Here is a 22,655-nt window from a genome sequence, read left to right on the forward strand (position 1 = left end):
TCAGTGATTCTGATGTTACTATTGTAATTGGGGGTGGTGGTGGTTGCCATAAACTATGTCCACATAAGACAGCTTAATCAATAAATCTTGTTTGGGTTCTGACTGCTCCACCAATTGACCATTCCTGGTCTCTTCCCTTTTCCTCAGACACAGTAATAATGAAATTAGACCAATTAATAAGCACACAACACCTCTAAGTGTTCATGTGAATGGAAGAGTCAATGGAGGCAGCAAACTTCATTGCTGTCTTAAGAAATGACCATACCCACCCCAACTTTCTGCAACTACCACCCTGCTCAGTGAGCAGCTATCAGCATCAAGACAAGAACCTCCACCAGCAAAGAGATTACAACTCACTCAAGGCCCAGATGACTGCAAGCATTTTTCAACAGTACAATAGTTATTAAAGGTAATGTACTGATACATTATTATTTTGGCTACAACACTTTTACATACTTAATAGACTACAGTATAGTATAAACATGACTTTCATATGTACCAGGAAACCAAAAAGTTCTATGACTCACTTTATTGCAGCATTTGTTTTATTGCAGGGGTCTGGAACTGAACCCAGAATATCTTTGAGGTATGTCTATAACTATAAACTTCTTTTTGATGAAGGAAATTTTCTAAAAACTGCTCAATATTATATGGGTAAAATCACTGAATTTTAATTTTCATTTTTTCAATTAGATGTTTAGGTTTTATAGATTCATAGCCAGAAAGAAAAATAGGCATGCTATTACTTTGACAGTAACACAGAATTTCATTTTATTTTCTTATTCATCTGAGTACCTATCCATCTTTCTAAACCTTAACCTGTGATTGAATGATTCATAGACTTATTGCATATGCATGCATATAATTGGAGATCGTTCTTCCCTAGAGTTCAAGTTGAACATCACTGTTGATCTATGTCCACCATGGCATTATAGGGCATTTTTTTGCAGCTATTTATAATTGGACATAAAATATTAATCCATCTGAGTTTCTGTATAGAATGTACCTGGAGGAGGTAGGAACTTAGAGAGGAGGCATACAGAGACAGAATCTTAATTCATTTATTTTGAAGAGAAGTCACTTTATCTTGAAGGGCAGAAGGTCTGTCTCTAGTAGTCCCCTTTGTGATCTAGAGGAGAGAATTCACAATGACTACAGCTTACAGAGAAAACTGAAATCCCTTTATGGGTTTGACTTTTCTTACTAACCCCAAATGGGTAAAGGGTTTGTTTTATCCCAGGTTTGAAAAGCAAGAAGGTCAACATGTGACTCTCCTTTGGATCAGAGATTTCTGCTGGTAGAATTGCCACTGGGTACTGAGTTTTGGTGAAGAGAATGTAAAGCATTTAAAGAAATTCTTGATAGTTGATCCCTTGTTATTCATTTTCAGGTTCCCTAGTGAAAATAGGTCTAATTTTTTGAATTTACACGGGTATACCTGTGGCGGATTCATTTTGATGTTGGGCAAAACTAATACAATATTGTAAAGTTTAAAAATAAAATAAAATAAAAGAATTTGTCAAGATTCTCTGCTGAAAGAATGAAACTGGAACACTTTCTAACACAATACACAAAAATAAACTCAAAATGGATTAAAGATCTAAACATAAGACCATAAACTATAAAACTCTTAGAGAAGAACATAGGCAAAACACTCTCCCTCATACATCACAGCAGGATCCTCTATGACCCACCTCCCAGAATATTGGAAATAAGAGCAAAAATAAACAAATGGGAAATGGAATCTAATTAAAATTAAAAGCTTCTGTACAACAAAAGAAAATATAAGCAAGGTGAAAAGACAGCCTTCAGAATGGGAGAAAATAATAGCAAATGAAGCAACTGACAAACAACTAATCTCAAAAATATACAAGCAACTCCTACAGCTCAATTCCAGAAAAATAAACTAACCAATCAAAAAATGGGCCAAAGAACTAAATAGACATTTCTCCAAAGAAGACATACAGATGGCTAACAAACACATGAAAAGATGCTCAACATCACTCATTATCAGAGAAATGCAAATCAAAACCACAAAGAGGTACCATTTCATGCCAGTCAGAATGGCTGCGATCCAAAAGTCTACAAGCAATAAATGCTGGAGAGGATGTGGAGAAAAGGGAACCCGCTTACACTGTTGGTGGGAATGCAAACTAGTACAGCCACTATGGAGAACAGTGTGGAGATTCCTTAAAAAACTGGAAATAGAACTGCCTTATGACCCAGCAATCCCAGTACTGGGCATACACACCGAGGAAACCAGAATTGAAAGAGACACGTGTACCCCAATGTTCATTGCAGCACTGTTTATAATAGCCAGGACATGGAAGCAACCTAGATGCCCATCAGCAGATGAATGGATAAGAAAGCTGAGGTACATATATACAATGGAGTATTACTCAGCCATTAAAAAGAATACATTTGAATCAGTTCTAATGAGGTGGATGAAACTGGAGCCTATTATACAGAGTGAAGTAAGCCAGAAGGAAAAACACCAATACAGTATAATAACGTATATATATGGAATTTAGAAAGATGGTAATGATAACCCTGTATGTGAGACAGCAAAAGAGACACAGATGTATAGAACAGTCTTTTGGACTCTGTGGGAGAGGAAAGGGGGGGTGATTTGGGAGAATGCATTGAAACATGTTAATATTATATATGAAATGAATCGCCAGTCCAGGTTTGATGCAGTGTACAGGATGCTTGGGGCTGGTGCACTGGGATGACCCAGAGGGATGGTATGGGGAGGGAGAAGGGAGGGGGGTTCAGGATTGGGAACACGTGTACACCCGTGGAGGATTCATGTTGATGTATGGCAAAACTAATGCAATATTGTAAAGTAATTAGCCTCTAATTAAAATAAATAAATTTAAATTAAAAAAAAAGATAAAAAAAAGATTCTCTGCTGAGATTATTAGATGACTAACATTAAGGGGGAAAGTGACTTCTACCTCAATGGCATTTAAGAAATGTGATTATTTAGAATCCTATTTTATCAGTATTGTTGCCTTCTTAGATCACTGAGGAGCATCCAGAAGTACTAATCTGACAATATATATACTATGAAGACTGTACTTATAAAGTAGCAGTGAAAGTTGATTCATATAATCTGGATCTTAAGGTTTTTTAGATTCTTCAGTTTGGTTCTACCAACTAAAAGGGCAGTGAGTGGAAGGAGCAGATGACAAATCGTTTCTTTCTTAGAGAAGCAGATAACTTGCCCCTAAATCTACATCCTTGTACTTGAATCTTTCTTGATTGGTGGTCTCACAGTTTCAAAATGGTTCACTGTTAAAAGTGAACTTAGAGACATCTTAGACAGTTCTCTAGCTGCTTACACTTTATGAATCTTAGAGCATTTAATTCAGTTCAGCTGCAGTTCAGCTCAACAATGGAGCCCCTACTCTGGGCCAGGTACTGTGCCAAGCACTGAGGTATCCATATGAGTAACACCTCCTTGTTGTCCTCAAGGAGCTGACAGTCTATGTCCCTCAACAGAAATGGGCAATTATCATTTCATCCAGAAAGTTCAATAGTAGTGTTGTATAGAAAGCCTGCTCAAACAGCCTGGAGGGAAATGGATCAGAGAAGAGAATGCTTCCAACTGTTCCAGAATCATTGGAATTTGCTGCTGCTTAATCCTTAGACATTATCAGACCCACCTGATCTCATATGAAAGGATAATAGCAGAAAGTTGATGCAAAATTGGGATTGCCCCATGCTACAACCCAGCATCTGGCTTGGTCAATATGGAATATCAATATCGTAGGTCAATATGGAAACAGGGTTATAGAATGTTACACTAGTTCATTAAAGACAAACTCAAAAATTCTCTACTAATCAAACTCTTAGGTGATCGTATGTGCTGTATACTCTCATGCATGCTGAGTCGCTAAAGTTGTACCTGATCCTTCGTGACCCCATGCACTGCAGTCCACCAGGCTTCTCTGTCTATGGGATTTCCCAGGCAAGAATACTGGATCTTCCATGACCCAGTGATTGAACCTGCATCTCCTCCTGCATTGGCAAGTGGGTTCTTTACCACTGATAAATTAGGGAAGCCTGCTCTATACTTAAAGGTCCTTAAATCATCCTGAGTGTAGTTTTATGGAGATTCCTGTAAATTACATCACTGACTTGTTTTTTACTGTTTGGTCATCATTCCCACTTCTCCCCTCATCAAATGCTGAAATTTTTTCTCCTTTCACAAAATCAAGTTAATGCAGAGTTATATACTATTAGTGTTTAACTGAATCTCCACGACCAGGAAAACATAAATGCCATGTCATAAAACAATGAAGAGATAAAAATCTTTCTCCTTTAGTTCCTAAGAGTAAACGATAAATGCCTCACAAAATAACTGTTTGGTAATTATAATTACACCCAATTTAGAAAGGAAGAATCTGGTCTCAGAAAGGTAAGTCATGACCAGAGTCATCAGTCAGTCTTACATCAGTGCTCTAGTTCTTTATCTATGATTTTAAATGTTGTGCTATGTTGGTTATACAAAATAGCCACATCAGACTGTGAAAACTTCTATGTCAGTACATGCTTCCCAGAGTTCTTTTTAGCCTGACCATTTTTTAGAATTTAATAGTAGTAGAAAGATCCCCTTTATGGATCACAGTCTTGTCGTGGTGAAGGGGCTTGTGTAATTCAGTGAAGCTATGAGCCATCCCTAAGATGGATGGGTCATAGTGGAGACTTCTGACAAAACGTGGTCCACTGGAGGAGAGAATGGCAAACCACTCCAGTTTTCTTGCCATAAGAACACCATGAACAAAATGAAAAGGCAAAAAGATATGACACCAGAAGATGAGCCTCCCAGGTCAGTAGGTGTCCAATATGCTTCTGGAGAAGAGCAGAGGGCAAATACTAATAGCTCCGGAAAGAATGAAGTGTCTGGGCCAAAGCAGAGATGATGCTCAGTTGTGGGTGTGTCTGGTGGTGAAAGTAAAGTTTGATGATGTAAAGAACAATACTGCATAGGAACCTGGAATGTCAGGTCCATGAATCAAGGTAAATTGAACATGGTCAAGCAGAAGATGCAAAAGTGAACATAGACATCTTAGGAATGGGTGAACTAAAATGGACGGGAATGGGCAAAGGTAATTTAGATGACTATTATATCTACTACTGTGGGCAAGAATCCCTTAGAAGAAATGGAGTTGCCCTCATAGTCAACAAAAGAATCTGCAATGCAGTACTTGGGTGCAATTTCAAAAACAACAGAATGATCTCAGTTCATTTCCAAGGCAAAACATTCAGTGTCACAGTAATCTAAGTCTATGCCCAAACCATTTTTGCTGAAGAAACTGAAGTTAACTGGTTCTATGAAGACCTACAAGATCTTCTAGAACTAACACTAGAAAAAGACATCCTTTTCATCATAGGGGACTGGAATATAAAAGAAAGAAGTCAAAGAGATACCTGGAAAAACAGGCAAGCTTGGTCTTGGAGTATAAAATAAAGCAGGGACAAGGCTAGCAGTTTTGTCAAGAGAACTAACCAGTCATAGCTAACACCCGTTTTCAACAGCACAAGAAATGACTCTACACATGGACATCACCAAATGTTCAAAACCAAAATCAGACTGATTATATTCTGTCAAAGATAAAGAAGTTTTATAGAGTCAGAAAGAACAAGACCTGGAGCTGACTATAGCTCAGATCATGAACTCCTTATTGCAAAATTCAGGCTTGAATTGAAGAAAGTACGACTTAAATCAAACCCCTTCAGTTCAGTTCAGTTCAGTTCAGTTGCTCAGTCATGTCCGACTCTTTGCAACCCCATGAATCGCAGCACGCCAGGCCTCCCTGTCCATCACCAACTCCCGGAGTTCACTCAGACTCACGTCCATCGAGTCAGTGATGCCATCCAGCCATCTCAGCCTCTGTCGTCCCCTTCTCCTCCTGCCCCCAATCCCTCCCAGCATCAGAGTCTTTTCCAATGAGTCAACTCTTCGCATGAGGTGGCCAAAGTACTGGAGTTTCAGCTTTAGCATCATTCCTTCCAAAGAAATCCCAGGGCTGATCTCCTTCAGAATGGACTGGTTGGGTCTCCTTGCAGTCCAAGGGACTCTCAAGAGTCTTCTCCAGAGGATGTCAGAAAGAAGCACAACCTGAGTAGAGGTGAGGCAGAGACCGGGGTTGCCCAAGGTCATGGCAAGAGACGAGGTGGAGTGAGCCCTCCCTTTCTGACTGCTGGCTCAGTGGTCAGTCCACGCTGACCAAAAGAGGCTGCAATAATTTAAAAAAAAAAAAAAAGAGTCTTCTCCAACACCACAGTTCAAAAGCATCAATTCTTCAGCGCTCAGCTTTCTTCACAGTCAAACTCTCACATCCATACATGACCACTGGAAAAACCATAGCCTTGACTAGATGGACCTTTGTTGGTAAAGTAATGTCTCTGTTTTTGAATATGCTATCTAGGTTGGTCATAACTTTTCTTCCAAGGAGTAAGCGTCTTTTAATTTCATGGCTGCAGTCACCATCTGCAGTGATTTTGGAGCCCAAAAAGATAAAGTCTGACACTGTTTCTACTGTTTCCCCATCTATTTCCCATAAAGTGATTGGGACCAGGTGCCACGATCTTCGTTTTCTGAATGTCGAGTTTTAAGCCAACTTTTTCACTCTCCTCTTTCACCTTCATCAAGAGGCTTTTTGTTCCTCTTCACTTTCTGCCATAAGGGTGGTATCATCTGCATATCTGAGGTTATTGATATTTCTCCTGGCAATCTTGATTCCAGCTTGTGCTTCTTCTAGTCCAGCATTTCTCATGATGTACTGCATAGAAGTTAAATAAGCAGGGTGACAATACATAGCCTTGACGTACTCCTTTTCCTATTTGGAACCAGTCTGTTGTTCCATGTCCAGTTTTAACTGTTGCTTCCTGACCTGCATACACATTTCTCTAGAGGCAGGTCAGGTGGTCTGGTATTCCCATCTCTTGAAGAATTGTCCACAGTTTATTGTGATCCACACAGTCAAAGGCTTTGGCATAGTCAATAAAGCAGAAATAGATGTTTTTCTGGAAGTCTCTTGCTTTTTCCATGATCCAGCAGATGTTGGCAATTTGGTCTCTGGTTCCTCTGCCTTTTCTAAAACCAGCTTGAACATCTGGAAGTTCACGGTTCACATATTGCTGAAGCCTGGCTTGGAGAATTTTGAGCATTACTTTACTAGCATGTGAGATGAGTGCAATTGTGTGGTAGTTTGAACATTCTTTGGCATTGCCTTTCTTTGGGATTGGAATGAAAACTGCCCTTTTCCAGTCCTGTGGCCACTGCTGAGTTTTCCAAATTTTCTGGCATATTGAGTGCAGCACTTTCACAGCATCATCTTTCAGGATTTGAAATAGCTCAAATGGAATGCCATCACCTCCACTAGCTTTGTTCATAGTGATGCTTTCTAAGGCCCACTAGACTTCACATTCCAGGATGTCTGGCTCTAGGTGAGTGATCACACCATCATGATTACCTTGGTCGTGAAGATCTTTTTTGTACAGTTCTTCTGTGTATTCTTGCCACCTCTTCTTAATATCTTCTGCTTCTGTTAGGTCCATACCATTTCTGTCCTTTATTGTGCCCATTTTTGCATGAAATGTTCCCTTGGTATCTCTAATTTTCTTGAAGAGATCTCTAGTCTTTCCCATTCTGTTGTTTTCCTCTATTTCTTTGCATTGATCCTGAGGAAGGCTTTATCTCTTCTTGCTATTCTTTGGAACTCTGCATTCAGATGCTTATATCTTTCCTTTTCTCCTTTGCTTTTTGCTTCTCTTCTTTTCACAGCTATTTGTAAGGCCTCCTCAGACAGCCATTTTGCTTTTTTGCATTTCTTTTCCATGGGGATGGTCTTGATCCCTGTCTCCTGTACAATGTCATGAACCTCAGTCCATAGTTCATCAGGCAGTCTATCAAACCCCTTATGATTATCCAATAGAGTGATGAATTGGTTCAAGGGATTAGGTCTGGTAGACAGAGTGCCTGAAGAACTACGGACAGAGGTTCGTAACACTGTACAGGAGGCATTGACCAAAACCATCCAATAGAAAAAGAAATGCAAGTAGGCAAAGTGGTTGTCTGAGGAGGTTTTACAAATAACTGGGGAAAGAAGAGAAGCAAAAAGCAAGGTAGAAAGGGATAGATATGCCCACCTAAATGCAGAGTTCCAAAGAAAAGCAAGGAGCATTAAGAAAGGTTTCTTAAATCAACAATGCAAAGATATAGAGAAAAATGAAAGAATGGGAAAGACCAGAGATCTCTTCAAGAAAATTGGAGATAGCAAGGGAACATTTCATGCAAGGATGGGCACAATAAAGGACAGTAATAGTAAGGACCTAACAGAAGCAGAAGAGATTAAGAGGATGTGGCAAAATACACAAAAGAACTATACAAAAAAGTTTCTAATGACCCAGATAACCACTGTGTGGTTACTTTCCTAGAGCCAGATATCCTGGAATGTGAAGTCATGTGGGCCTTAGGAAGTATTACTACAAACAAAGCTAGTGGAGGAATGGAATTCCAGCTGAGTTATTTCAAATTCTAAAAGATGATGCTATTAAAGTGCTACACTCAATAGGTTAGCAAATTTGGAAAGCTCAGCAGTAGCCACAGAACTAGAAAAGGTCAGTTTTCATTCAAATCCCAAAGAAAGGCAATGCCAAAGAGTACTCCAACTACCAGACAATTGCACTTATTTTACATGCTAGCAAGATTATGCTCAAAATTCTTCAAGCTAGGCTTCAACAGTATGTGAACTGAGAACTTCCAGATGTACAAGGTGGGTTTAGAAAACACAGAGGAACCAGAGATCAAATTGCCAGCATCTGTTGGATTACAGAAAAAAACAATGAAATTCTAGAAAAGCATCTAGTTCTGCTTCAATGACTACACTAAAGCCTTTGACTGTTTGGATCACAACAAACTGTGGGAAATTCTTAAAGAGGTGGAAATACCAGACCACATTACCTGCCTCCTGAGAAATCTGTATGCAGGTCAAGAAGCAACAGTTAGAACTGGACATGGAACAACAGACTGGTTCCAAATAGGAAAAGGAGTACATCAAGGCTTTGTATTGTTGCCCTGCTTATTTAACTTCTATGCAGAGTACATCATGCAAAATGCCAGGATGGATGAAGTACAAGCTGGAATCAAGGCTGCCAGGAGAAATACCGATAACTTCAGATATGCAGATGACACCACCCTTATGGCTGAAAGTGAAAAGGAACTAAAGAGCCTCTTGATGAAGGTGAAAGAGGAGAGTGAAAAAGGCTGGCTTAAAACTCAACATTCAGAGAAATAAGATCATGGCATCCTCTCCCATCACTTCATGGCAAATAGATGGGGAAACAATGGAAACAGTGACAGACTTTATTTTCTTGAGCTCCAAAATCACTGCAGATGGTGACTGCAGCCACGAAATTAAAAGACGCTTGCTCATGGAAGGAAAACTATGAGAAACATAGACAGTATATTAAAAACCAGAGATGTCACTTTGTAGACAAATGTCCATATAGTACAAGCTAGCTTTCCAGTAGTCATCTGTAGATGCTGACCATAAAGAAGAGTGAGTGCAAAAAGAATTGATGTTTTTGAATTATGGTGCTGGAGAAGATTCTTGAGAGTCCCTTGGCTTGCAAGGAGAGAAAACCAGTAAATCCTAAAGGAAATCATCCCTGAATATCCACTGGATGCTGAAGCTAAAACTCCTATACTCTGGACACTTGATGAGAAGAGCCAAGAAATTAGAAAAGACCCTGATGCTGTGAAAGGTTGAAGGTAAAAGGAAAAGAGGGTGGCAGAGGATGTGATGGTTGGATGGCATCATTGACTCATGGACATGAATTTGAGCAAATTCCAGGAGATAGTGAAGGACAGGGAAGCCTGGTGTGCAGCAGTCCGTGGGGTCACAAAGAGCTGGACACAACTTAGTGACTACCCTACAACAATAACAGAAGGACGTGTCAAAATATTAAAGAAATTGAAATTCCTATAGTAAAACTGTATGATCTGACATATACCTCTGATAGAACTTCACTAGACAGGCTAGTCACTCATTTTTATGCTCAGTGAGAACAATAGCAACAAAAAATAAAATTGAAATCTCCAGCATCAGCACATTTTTCCCAGTAATTGGGCAAGATCTCTCCGTACAGTTTTCTTTGTGAGCCCCAGCCAGGACCCCAAGGGATAGCATGAGTAATGATTCATCACATACTCAGCACATACTTGTTAAGTAGCTATTGAGCATGTGATTTCACCAATGAACAGATGGTCCCTGCCTTCATGATCCTAGAGACTAGTAGAGAAGATAGATATGAACAATGGGTATATAAACTACAGTATTTCAGTGGCAAAGTACACAAAACTGTGGTTGGTCTGGGCTTCCCTGGAGAAATAAAACATAAAAGTAGAGATCTCAGAAACGATTAGGAGTTAGGTATCTGAAGATGGGAGTGATGTAGGAAAAAGTAGAAACTGTATTGAGAAAACTGGACTTTTGAAGACTCCACAGAGGGAAAAACAAAGATGCAACTATAGTCTAGAGTAGGTATGGTATGGCTGGAACTAAGACATCCTACTAAGAAAGAGATTGGAGAAATATAATAATGATAAAGTTGATATTCATCTGGCACCTACCACAGTCAGATGCATTATCTTTAGCATATTATAATGTCCAGTTCATACAATATTCATAAAAACCCTAAGAAGGAGATATTATTATTATACCAATTTTACAAGTTCAGTAATGTTGTCATGGTTACACAGTGGTTAAATGAGTAGATGGCAAAACTTTGAACCTCTGGGTTTTGATTCCAGAGCTCACACTCATAATCAGTGATCTCTGCTGCCTCTGGACTATGATAAACCTGTTAGGACAAGAGAATTTTAGTCGTCATCTTATAGTCCAGGAATTAACGTATGCTCCTCATCCTAGAATGACTGAATTAGGAACTCTGTAGCAGGCCCAGCAATCCATAATTTCACAAGCTCTCTAGGTGATTCTAATGATCAATAAAATGTGAGAACCTCTGATGTAGACAGTGAGAACTGCTGCAACATTTTAAGCAGAGAAGTGACTTAGATGATGCTCCCTGAGAGTTGGTCATTCTTATCCACACAACCAAAGGGGAAACCATAAGTTTGGGTTTGATAGTTCTCACTTCAGAGGGAAGTAAGACTCAAACTCTCTTATTTTCTCCTTTGCACCTGCAAAGTCACATGCCTACTCCCCCTACTCACAGAGAATGAAGTTAAAAACAAAGGCTACTAAAAGTGGCAGGAGTAACAGAGCCTCCTTAACCCGATGGGTGAATCGAGAAAAATAAAAGTAACCTTTGTGATCTTATTGCAGGAAAAATGCCACTAATAAGGCATGACTTAGATAAATTTTAATCTATTAGAATTGCTTAGCTTTATGAGTAAAAATAGTATACATGTAACAATTAAAGATATTTCTCATTCTTTTGACCAAAAAAAATTTTTCATTAGGAATAGCTGTAGTAATAACTATATTTATATTTTTTGCAAAATACACATCATAGTATTAGAGTAACATGAAATTTTCACTCATTTAGAAAGGGGTGGATAGGAATTAAAAAATACCTTTAGAAAGTCAAATTTAATGTCTACTAGAAGGATTACAATAGAACAGTAATCTTCAATTGGTATTTTATTTCTTTTCAACTAAGTTACATCCATTTCATTAACCTGCAGTAAACTTCTTCCACTACCAATTTTTACATTTAATGCTTTTAATGCCCTTTAATCTGATTTTCAAGGACTATACTTAGACTACTATGATTTACTTACTGAAACTCAATCAACCTAGAAATCAGAAACTGTTAAAAATTTTGTAAAAAATATGAAAATGACTAATAATATACATATTTTTGAGGAGAGAACAAATATTTGAAAAAACTAATAAAGCAACTAACTTGACCTTGAAATACTCTTAAGGATGAAAAAAAAAAAAAAGGATTTAATCTGGTGCCCATTCTCACCTCAAATTCATGTGTGAGTAAAGAAAAAGAAATATCATATTTATTTGTGTGGCTAGGATTCAACATGTTGTGCTTGAAATCCAGGGAAGAAAATGCAGGATTTAAAATAAATATACAGTTTTATATAATCGTGCCGCTGTGTTTCTTGAGTCCCGTATCTTCAAGGTAACCTAGAAGGCAGTGGCACTCCACTCCGGTACTCCTGCCTGGAAAATCCCATGGACGGAGAAACCTGGTGGACCTCAGTCCATGGGGTTGCTGAGGGTCGGACACGATTGAGTGACTTCACTTTCACTTTTCACTTTCATGCATTGGAGAAGGAAATGGCAAACCACTCCAGTGTTCTTGCCTGGAGAATCCCAGGGACGGGGGAGCCTGGTGGGCTGCCGTCTATGGGGTTGCACAGAGTTGGATACGACTGAAGCGACTTAGCAGCAGCAGTACTTTGATTAAAAGTTTTTTCATTCTTATTAACTGACAGACACACAGCAGCAGGGAGAAGAGAAGTGGCCACCCCCCTCCCTCTCTTTTCCTCCCCCTTTCCACGTTTCCTCTTTCTAGTGTGTGAGATGAGTGCAATTATGCAGTAGTTCGAACATTCTTTGGCATTGCCTTTCTTTGGGATTGGAATGAAAACTGACATTTTCCAGTCCTGTGGCCACTGCTGAGTTTTCCAAATTTGCTGGCATATTGATTGCAGCACTTTCACAGTGTCGTCTTTTAGAATTTGAAATAGCTCAACTGAAATTCCATCACTTCCACTAGCTTTGTTCATAGTGATGCTTCCTAAGGCCCATTCATATCCCAGGATGTCCGGCTGTAGGTGAGTGATCACACCACCATGGTTATCTGGGTCATGAAGATCGTTTTTGTATAGTTCTGTGTATTCTTGGCACCTGTTCTTAATATCTTCTGCTACTGTTAGGTCCATACCATTGCTGTCCTTTATTGAGCCCATTTTTGCATGAAGTGTTCCCTTGGTATCTCTAATTTTCTTGAAGAGATCTCTAGTCTTTCCCATTCTATTAGTTTCCTCTATTTCTTTGCATTGATCACTGAGGAAAGCTTTCTTATCTCTCCTTGCTATTCTTTGGAACTTTGAAATTCCCCAGGCCAGAATATTGGAGTGGGTAGCCTTTCCCTTCTCCAGCAGATCTTCCCAACCCAGGGATTGAACCCAGGACTCCTGCATTGCAGGCGGATTCTTTACCACCTTAGCCACAAGGGAAATCCAAGAATACTGGAGTTGGTAGCCTATCTCTTCTCCAGGGGATCTTCCCAACCCAGGAATCAAATTGGTATCTCCTTCACTGCAGGCAGATTCTTTACCAACTGAGCTATCAGGGCCATGTGAGAAGGCAACAATTATTTGGCAGTTCACTAAAACCTTCACTAGCTTCAGAGTAAATTATGTCTGCATCTGTGTATGTCCACAGTGGCAGGACATCTGACACCCAGAGCCAAAGGGGGAGGGATTGAGTCTGGACTGAGCAGAGGTTCGGAGGAGGGGAGAGGCGCTAATTACCTGGGTCCCTCTGCCTCCTCATAGGCCCCCATCCTGCACAGTGGACCAGGAAAGCCTGGAGAAGAATGAATGGAGGAAACACAGGGTTCCCCACTCTTCTGTTCACCTACTCTTCAGTTAGAACAACCCTGGTGGCTTAGAGGTTAAAGCGTCTGCCTGCAATGCAGGAGACCTGGGTTCGATCCCTGGGTTGGAAGATTCCCTGGAGAAGGAAGTGGCAACCCACTCCAATATTCTTGCCTGGAGAAACCCATGGACAGAGGAGCGTGGTGGGCTACAGTCCATGGTGTCGCAAAGAGTCGGACACAACTGAGCGACTTCACTTTCACTTTCTTTCACTCGTTAACAACTATGCATCAACCATCTACCTGTACTAATACATAGTGTAAGTTAAACTTTACCATGAATCTTGACCGCTTGTGGTTTATAATCAAGTGATGGTAACAAACTTGAAATGATTATATGAGTTATTACATCACTACAACTGTGACAAAAGCCACAAGGTGAGAGAGCAGAGTGCTTTTAGGGAGAATGACTGGAGCACCATGCTGTAGCCATGCCCATCTCCAGAAAAGAAAAGAGAGCCAATATTGTGTAACAATCATTATCAGAATGAATTTCTATTTCTCAGGGCAACAGTGGTATAGGTGATAGCATTAATACAATAATGTCAAGGAATTTAGAAAATGCTGGCTACATGATAAGCCATATAATGAACTATGTATAAAATTTTGTTATTGTAAAGATGAAAAGAAATCCCTGGAATCTTCCCCTCCCCACCAGATTTTAATAATACACATTCCTCACAAAAAGAAGGAAACACATTTTCAATCTTATGCACCTGTGTGGCTAGTCAATTATTCACAAAGCATCATGGATCTGATACATAGTTTCTCTACCTAATTCTGTTGGACAGCCAATTTGTAATGCTAACCAAAATGTGCACAGGAACCTTAAAGGAACCATCACAGATATTTTCTGAGGATCCATTTAGTGGTAAATTGAGGGATATTTGGAAGAGTCAGATGTGGACAGATATCATCTTAGCACATGTTTATCTATCATCTGGAATTGCCAATAAATATAGTGTTTAAATTGCAGTGGTTAAGAATAAACACCCTGATAATGAGAGAATCTACCAGTAGATCATATAAATGATTACAGGGCTGTATAAAAATGACTACCAGACCAGCCACAAAAAGTATAACAGGAACAACCTTTGATTATTTGTTAATCATTCAGGCCAGTGGTTCTCAAAATTTAGGTGGGGGGCATAAGAATTGCTGGATGAACCTATTAAAATAAATACAGATCAGAGGCTCTGATTAGAGATTCTAAGCATCTAATAAAGGGGAAAATTCCAGAATCTGCTTGTTTAACAAGCATCCCAGGCAATCTAAACACTTCTCTTAGACAGTATTCTGACAAACAAAACTTTGAATACTTTTCAAGTTATCATCCAGGATCATCCCCCTCTTTTGACTCCAGTGGTCCTAGACTACCTTCAGTTCCTGAAACAAACTGTGATCAATCTCTCCCAGGACTTTTACATTAACAGCTGCCTTTCTAGGAATGATTTTCCGATACTTCTTGGGCCAACTCCAACTTCAAGTGTAAACATCACCTCCCCAGGGGAATTCCCTGCTTCTGCAGATCAGATTAGCAACTCTGGCCATACACTCCAATATGCCCTTTACCTCTCCTTCTCACACATGTATTTCTCCTGTTCAGTGTCTATCTCTTCCCATATGCCCCCACCTCCAAGTCAAGAGCTCCATGGAGGAAGAAATCACGTTTATCTTGGTCACCATTACATCCCCAACACTTCTCACAGTGCTGGGCAGAATGGCCACTCAGCACAATTTAATGAACAAAAAAATGAATGAATGTTAATATACAAACCTCCTCATGAGAGGCAGTACTACCTGCAATTTCTCCTTTATGTCATTTAGATCCATTTTTAAGAACAGCACTTAACAGGGAAAAAGATAAGGATATTTACTTTGGGGTAAAAACAGGAGAATGTGAGATTAAAAATAGCTCCCTCTTCAGTCTGCTTGGATGTGAGTCTCAGTGAACTCCGGGAGTTGGTGATGGACAGGGAGGCCTGGCGTGCTGCGATTCATGGGGTCGCAAGGAGTTGGACATGACTGAGTGACTGATCTGATCTGATCTGATCAGTCTTCTTGAAGTAAAATGCTACTGCCCATGTTGATCTGGGGTATAAAAAATGCTGCATGCACTGCTCATTTATGATCTGCAGATCATTGAGATGGCTACTTATCCTTGTCAGCACAACCTCTTACTATTAAGAGCTATTAAATATCAAGTATGTCAGGGACTGAGAGAGGCTCATGTAAATTATCCCTGGAGATCTTGGGAGGAAAAAAATGTGATGATTGATTACAGATTAGTAACTGAATGGACTTCTGCATTAGATTTTGTGACATTCAATTGTAGCTATTAGCATGATCTCTCAGAATATCAACACAAAAATTTGAGAAAAATTATTTTCAACTGATTGTTACTGATGAAGTCATGGGCTTTCCAGGTGGTGCTAGTGGTAAAGAACCCAGCTGCCAGTGTAGGAAACATGAGTTATGGGTTTGATCTCTAGGGTTGCAGATTGTACACAACTGAAGCGACTTAGCTAGCACACACCCACAAAGTCATTTAGGTGTATATTAGATAAGCCTTTACTGAGTGCTAGGCAAAATGAATAAAACAAAGGTTCTGTACCCATAAAAGATTTTTAACCTGGTTGGTGATTATATCAGCTTTTTTCTAAACATACCTATGGAACAATGACAAATCTCAATATTCATAGCAATAAACATCTGTTCTGTGTCTGCAAGATTCAGTTTATCTACACTGGGTTCATTCATGCATCTGAGGGTAAACTAATCTAGACTGATTTTAGCTGGGTCAGTTGGGTTCTGCTTCATATGTTTATTACCCTTATTCTGGAACCAGCAACCTAGTCTGAGGCTGGCATTTCATGGCAATGGCTGAAGCACAGGAGAATAAACACAGTTTGGAAGCTCTCCTTCAAGTCTCTGTTTGCATCACAGTTATGGACTTCCCTGGTGGCTGAGATGGTAAAGCGTCTGCCTAAAATGCGGGAGACCCAGGTTTGATCCCTGGGTCAGGAAGATCTTCTGGAGAAGGAAATGGCAACTCATTCCAGTACTCTTGCCTGGAAAATCCCATGGATGGAGGAACCTGGCAGGCTACAGCCCATGAGGTCTCAAAGAGTCGGATATGACTGAGCAACTTCACTTCATGGATATCTTATTGGCTTAAGCTAGTCACATGCCTAAACTCAGAATAAAAAGGCAGGGAAAATACTTCACCTCTTGATGGAATACTTCAAAACAAAGCACAAGGTGTGGATAAAAAGAGGGGAGGAAGAATCAGCAAGTAATGCAATCGATTATAGTAATATGAAGATGGGAACAAGAGAATAAGAGCCAGTAACAGTAAAGAATCTGCCTGCAATGCAGGAGACCTGGGTTCAATCCCTGAGTTGGAAGATGCCCTGGAGGAGGAAATGATAAACTTCTCCAGCATTCTCTTGCTTGGAGAATTCCATGTACAGAGGAGCCTGGCCAGCTACAGTCCATGGGGTCACACACAGTTGGACACAACTGAGGGACTAACAAACTTTGAGAAATGTCAGAACTGAGCAAATAAAATTTATTCCTTTATTTTCACTACAACTCTGGTGACTTATGTTAAAACCTTAGCAGCAAGCCAATATGTTTGCTTAAGTGTTTCTAGTTAGTGAAATTTAAGATTTATCTGAAGGATCAAGAACTCTCCATAAGTCCTTGAATCTAAAGTTTGCTCAACATTAGAAAAACATCAAGTAGCAATAGCCAGGACATGGAAGCAACCTAGATGTCCAACAGCAGATGAATGGATAAGAATGCTGTGGTACATAAACACAATGGAGTATTACTCAGCCATTAAAAAGAATACATTTGAATCAGTTCTAATGAGGTGGATGAAACTGGAGCCTATTATACAGAGTGAAGTAAGCCAGAAAGGAAAACACCAACACAGTATACTAATGCATATATATGGAATTTAGAAAGATGGTAACGGTAACCCTGTATGCAAGACAGCAAAAGAGACACAGATGTATAAAACAGTCTTTTGGACTCTGTGGGAGAGGGAGAGGAGGGGATGATTTGGGAGAATGCATTGAAATATGTATAATATCATATATGAAATGAATCGCCAGTCCAGGTTCGATGCAGGATACAGGATGCTTGGGGCTGGTGCACTGGGATGACCCAGAGGGATGGTATGGGGAGGGAGAGGGGAGGGGGGGTTCAGGATGGGGAACACGTGTACACCCATGGTGGATTCATGTTGATGTATGGCAAAACCAATACGATATTGTAAAGTAATTAGCCTCCAATTAAAATAAATAAATTTAAATTAAAAAACTATAAAAAAGTAAATAAATAAAGTTTGCTCAACATTAGAAAAACATCAAGTAGCAAGAGTTTTAATAGCATGGGATAATAGATATAGAATAAAAGTTCCTTAATGCTATTTGAAAGCCACTAAGTATTAGAATACTACAAGGAGGAAGTTCTGAATTGTGTTTCTATTCTTTATTAAGATGCTTTGTGTAATTAGCAATGTTTCTATCAGAATAAATAGTAATTTGGAATTCATCCAAATTAAAAGCCCAAATGAAACAGAAACATTAGTGGTCAGTAGAATGTTAAAAGAGTCAAACTTCTCTAGGGTAGATATGTCTGTGCAAGTCGGTGCAATTTATATCAAATCTATAGAATCCATGTGGAATAACACAGAATAAATAGAGAGGAAATTTGTGGGAGGAGGAACTAACAACCCAACAGATATCCAACCAGAAGAGAAATTCATTTCCAGTTTTCTGAAAACTCTAAAAATCAAATTAAGTTCTATACATACCATCATGAAATCTGCTTTGGCATCTTAAAAAATAAAAAAGGCAATTATATGTTTAAAAAGTCATCATTCATCCTTTGTTACTCAGTATCTTATGGTTCTGGTAAAGAAAAATGTTACCAAGTGGAAAGCATGACTTATTACAATACTACAATACTAGGAGTATGGATGGTGCTCATGCTCAATTCCAACTGACCCTTTGAGCCCCCATGGACTGATAGTTCACCAGCTCCTCTGTCCATGGAATTTTCTAGGCAAGAATCCTACAGAAGGTTGCCATTTCCTTTCCCAGGGAAGACTAAGGATACCACCTTCTATAGAGAAGGTTTGAAAGCATATCCAACATGATTTACCATTAGTACTTAAGAGAAGCGACCAGGTCACGTCACCTGGATCTAATTTGTCATTGTGCCACCAGCATCATCTGCTTCAGTGTTCACTGCTCATATGACAGAGATGTGGCATGCACAGATGCAGTCAAGTTGAGTCTAGATAACTATAACTAGAGACATTCCAAATTAGTTACTTACAATGTCTAGGAGAGTCAAACAAGACAGTTCTGGCCTATGCCTACCATGGAAGAAAATGTTTTCTTGGGATAATATAAATAAGCATAGATATTAAGACCTTATCAGCTCCTATAAAACAGAGAAGATCCAGGTGTAGTGATGACCTGCAAAAAATGAACCTCTTAAGCAAAAATATTCATTTCTAGCATTATCTCAACACCTAAAATTATAAAACTTGTAGGAGTAAACATAGGAGAACATCTTCATGACCTCAGGTTGGGTTTCTGTTTTGTTTTGGGTGTGACTCCAGGCTTGTGAGATCTTAATTCCCTGGCCAAGGGTTGAATGTGAGCTCTCAGCAGAGAGAGTCTGGAGTCCTAACCTCTGGACACCAGGGAATTCCCACAACCTCAGTTTAATTAAGGTTTCTTACATAGGATAATAAGAAATTGGATTTCACTATAATTAGAAAGTACTCTTTAAAGGACACTGTTAGGAAAGGAAATCAGCCAAAGTCTTGTTAGCAAAACACATACCTCCTCTTAAAGTAACTGATTCAGCATATATAAATAATTCATACAATTCAAAAAAAAGAAAAAAAGATAAATACCACATTCTTTAAAACAAATTATAAAATATTTGAACTGATACTTTACAAAAGAAATACAGGTGGAGAAATAAGCACATGTGAAATTTCTCAACGTATTGGTTACTAGTTAAAAGCACAATGATACACTACTGTCCATGTACTAATATCAGTTAACGTTAAAGAAAAGCAACCTGAAAATACCAAGTGTTGGGAAGAGGCAGCGCAAGTGAAACAATCATACACTGCTAGTGAGATTGCACAATGACACAGCAACTTTGGGACACAGCAGTTTCTGGCAGAAGTCGACATACACCTAACAAATAATCCAGAAATTCCACTGCTAGATGTTCACTCAAACGAAAAAAAAAAAATCTGTCTCTACAAAGACGTGTATGAGAACGTTAAAGAAACTTTTTTATAAATAGTTATTTATTCTAGAAATAACCCAGATGTCTATTAACTGCTTAAGAGATAAACTGTGGTATATCCATAAAACATTATTCAGCACTGACAGGAACAAAATACCGCTACCTGCACCAAGACAAAAGGCTAGACACTTTAATATTTCACTTCTATAAAAATCTTAAAAAGGCAAAACTGTAGAGAAAGAGAACAGATCAGATATTAGCACTGATGGGGAGGGGTGGGGGACTGACCGCAAAGGGCCATGAGGAAACGTCTGGGGTCACAGAAATGTTCTGTGTCTCAGTTGTGGTGGTTGTTACACAGTTATTTACACTTGCTGAAACTTACCAAACTGCAAAACTAAATGTGAGAATTTGTGCTATGTAAATTACATTTCAGTACATTAGACCTTTTACAAAAGAGACAAACAATGGTAGCTTAAACCAGGGTCATAAGAGAGAAAATGGGAAGGTGAAGAAGCGTAAATGGAAGCCTGACCAAAATGGTGATACAGGAGACTCCTGAGCATCCCTCCTTCTCACGGACATAACAAGTGTATAGCTATACACAGAGCAGTTACCTCTGAGAAAATTCCAGAAAGTAGCTGAACAACTCCTACACATAATATAAGTGAAAAAAATACCTACAATGAAATGGAAAGTCTGAGACTCTTGCCGTAAAGCCCAACACACTAACATACAGTCAGTAGCAAACTCCCAACTGCCAGCTTCTCCCTGAGGACCTAAGAGTTTGGACCCCCCAGTTAGTGGTCCCAGCTTTTATGATTTCCATCCTGGGGGTGGATTCCCCAAACACCTAGCCCTGAAAGTCAGTGAGGCTTTCATCAAGAGACCCACGAGAATATAGCAAACAAGTGAGCAACTGTTAACATGTCCGTAAGCCCTCACCATGGCTCTTCTTCCTCTGCCAGCACAGACGGAGCAGAGAAAAATCACTCATTCCCCAGGCTTTCCTTAAAAGGAGCCCATCTGCATACTCTGGAAGCTGCTGCCTGGAGGTCAGGCTGCTAATTTAGCACATATCTAGGGACTTGCTGTGGTCATCACTGAAAACCAGGGGAGCCTGCAGACACTTCCCTTTCCTTCTAGCTGAAGCTGGCTCTAAGTCACCAGTATTTCCCTGAAAGGAGTTTGTACACATGTCTGCATCGCAGCTTTTGTGGCTGCTGCCCCATAGACCAGTCCCCAAAGTTCCTGGTTCTGCTGGCTAATAAGGCTACCATGTACAAGTCTCACACATGGGGTAATAAGCTGCTCAACACTGGTCTAATGGTTTGGGGGATATGATGCCAAAAGAAAAAGCAACAAAAGCAAAAACAAGTGGGATATATTAAACTAAAAAGCTTTTGATCATCAAGGGAAACCATGAACAAAAAGAAAAGGTAATGTGGAGTAGGAGAAAATATTTGTAAACCACACATCTAATAAGGGGTTAATATCCAAAACAAGGAACTGATAGAACTCAAGAGCAAAAAACCAAATAGTCCCCCCAAAATGGGCCAAGGATCTGAATAGACATTTTTCCAAAGAAGACATGCAGATGGCCACCAGACACGTGAAAAGATGCCCAATATTATTAATCATCAGGAAATGCAAATCAACTCACACCTGTTCGGATGGCTATTATCAGAAAGATAAGAGACAACAGATGTTACTGAAGATGTGGAGAAAAGGGAACGACTGTACAGTGTTGGTGGAAATCTAAGTTGGTACAGTCACTAGAGAACACAGTATTAAGGCTCCTCAAGAAATTACAAAACAAACTCCCCTATGATCCAGTAATCTACTTCCAGGTATGTATCCAAAGAACAAAATCATGATCACAAAGAGATATCTTTACTCCAAGACTCACAACATTATTTACAATAGCCAAGGTATGGAACTAACCTAAGTACCCATCAATAGATGAATGGACAAATAAAGCGTGGCCTATGTATACAATGGAGTATTATTCAGTCTTTAAAGAAAAAGGCAATTGTTCCATTTGTGACCACACAGATGAACCTGGAGAGCATTACACTAAGTGAAACAAGTTTAACAAAGAAAAATACTACATGGTATCACTTATATGTGGAATCTTATTAAACAACTGAATGGAGAGAAACAAAGAGTAAAATAGTGCAGGCCAGGACCCAGGAGTTGGGGAATTAGGGGGAGGCTGGTCAAAAGACACAACTCAGCTATACAATAAATAAGCTTTGAGGATCTAATGTGTAGTTCAATGTTCTCAGCAAAAAAGGAGAGTACATATATGAGGTGATAGGTGTGTTAATTAAGTAGGAGGAATCTTTTTCATAACACGCACATATATCAAATCCTCATGATATATTGTTTAAATATCTTACAATCTTGTCAATTATACCCCCAATAAAACTGGGGAAAGAGGATTGGATGCCATGTTTTTCAACAGAGTAACTGAAATTAAATAGTGTTTGTAAAGAATGTAACACATTTGTAAAGAAAGTACCTGACAGGTTGTAAGGACTTAATGAATGTTAGCAGTCAACATTTTTAGCTTGCCTAAGTTAAAGATTGTGAGCAAAGAAAGTCAAGTATGAATAATACCACAGAACTATCTACAAATAGTGTTAGGGAAGCTTAGCTGTATCTCTAGATATTAGCAGAGTTTTTGCTTTCTTTTTAACAAAGCT

General features: G+C 39.3%; 1 non-coding gene across 1 annotated transcript; it reads left to right on the plus strand.

Moving 5' to 3' along the window:
• The first annotated feature begins 16,614 nt into the window (after window positions 1-16,614).
• On the plus strand, window positions 16,615-16,687 carry TRNAF-AAA (transfer RNA phenylalanine (anticodon AAA)). Its single transcript has one exon. It is a non-coding gene; the product is annotated as a tRNA-Phe (tRNA).
• Window positions 16,688-22,655: the final 5,968 nt, after the last annotated feature.

Source organism: Bos taurus, chromosome 2 (genome assembly GCF_002263795.3).
Source record: "Bos taurus isolate L1 Dominette 01449 registration number 42190680 breed Hereford chromosome 2, ARS-UCD2.0, whole genome shotgun sequence".
Taxonomy (NCBI): Eukaryota; Metazoa; Chordata; class Mammalia; order Artiodactyla; family Bovidae; genus Bos; species Bos taurus.